The 1,350-nt window shown below is 45.0% G+C and overlaps 1 non-coding gene across 1 annotated transcript; it reads right to left on the reverse strand.

The window, feature by feature from the left end:
• Positions 1 to 784: 784 nt before the first annotated feature.
• Trnav-cac lies at positions 785 to 858 on the reverse strand. Its single transcript has one exon. It is a non-coding gene; the product is annotated as a tRNA-Val (tRNA).
• Positions 859 to 1,350: the final 492 nt, after the last annotated feature.

Consider the following 1,350-nt stretch of genomic DNA (forward strand, 5'->3'; position numbering starts at 1 on the left):
TGTGTGGGTGTGTGTGTGTGTGTGTGTGTGTGTGTGTGTGTGTGTGTGTATTAGTCATTCAGTCAGTTCATTAGTTCATTAATCAGTCAGCCAGTTAGTCAGTCAGTCAGTTAATAAAAAAAAACACTGTCAACTCACTCACTCAGGCACCTACCCAGCATCAGTATTCATAGAGTTTACTGACGCAGACATGAACACCGTCCAGTGACCTGTTAATGAACCTACTCTGACCTTTTCTACTGACCTTGACTCGATTCCATTTTTAGCCCGAGTTTAATTACAGCGTCCGTCGTTGTTACCTGAAAATGTGGCTAACTGGTGGTCAAAATTGCTGCCCTGTGTTTGTGTGCTACCTCGCTGAAACATTCATTGCTTGCTGGTTACATGCCTGTCTACCCTACGTACAGGAATGCATTTTTGTTTACATGAATGCTTATAGACATGTGTAAATGCGTACATACATGCATACTGTGCATACATACATACATACATACATACATAATAATAATGGTTGCCCCTCGTGTAGCGAGGATGGCCGGCCCAAGGGCCACCTAGGCGTGAATTTGTTAAGATGTAGAAGCTGTCGCCAACACAACAACCACACCCCAAGTTATCGAGTTACATGACCCAGTGTCACGGAATAGTCCGAGAAGACCGGACAACTTGCCAACTGCACTGGCTCACCATTACCCTGGAATACGATCCGCAAATCGGTTAACATCCAGGTCCCCAATTACCGCTGGGTAGACAGAGGCAAATGACGTAAAGAAACTTGCCCATAGTTTCACCCTGCCCGAGGATCGAACTCGGGTCCGCTCGCTTGTGAGGCGAGAATGCTGACCATTACACCACAGGACGTATACTTAGACACATACATACATACACGCACGCATACATACATACATACATACTTACATACATATACGCACTCATACATACATACCTAAGCAGGATGCCCAGATAGTTCCAACACAGGAGGCCCTCACGGGACAACAGGTCGCCGGTCACCAACTGTCCAAAGGTTAATCATCCCGATGTTTACAGTAGAGTCTCAGCGAAATTTCGGCGCCATCTTGACTTTCCACTAATGATTCGTAGTTTTAAGATAGCCAATTAGCATCATTCTCAGATTAAAAAGAGCCAACTAGAATCGTTCTCAATTTTAAGTTAACCAATTAGAATCGTTCTCGCACATAGACTTACGAGTTTCTGTAGGTAAGACGAGCCAAGAATCTGAGAGTTGCTTGAAGTAATTCTCTCCTGCGCAGTGTGATTAAATTTTCCCAAGATTATCCTGAGAGCTGGGAGGCCGGAGGAGATCTTAGCTTGGGGGCTTCAGAGGCTTCCAGG

The sequence above is a fragment of the Homarus americanus genome, unplaced genomic scaffold (assembly GCF_018991925.1).
Source record: "Homarus americanus isolate GMGI-L3 unplaced genomic scaffold, GMGI_Hamer_2.0 scaffold51140, whole genome shotgun sequence".
NCBI lineage: Eukaryota > Metazoa > Arthropoda > Malacostraca > Decapoda > Nephropidae > Homarus > Homarus americanus.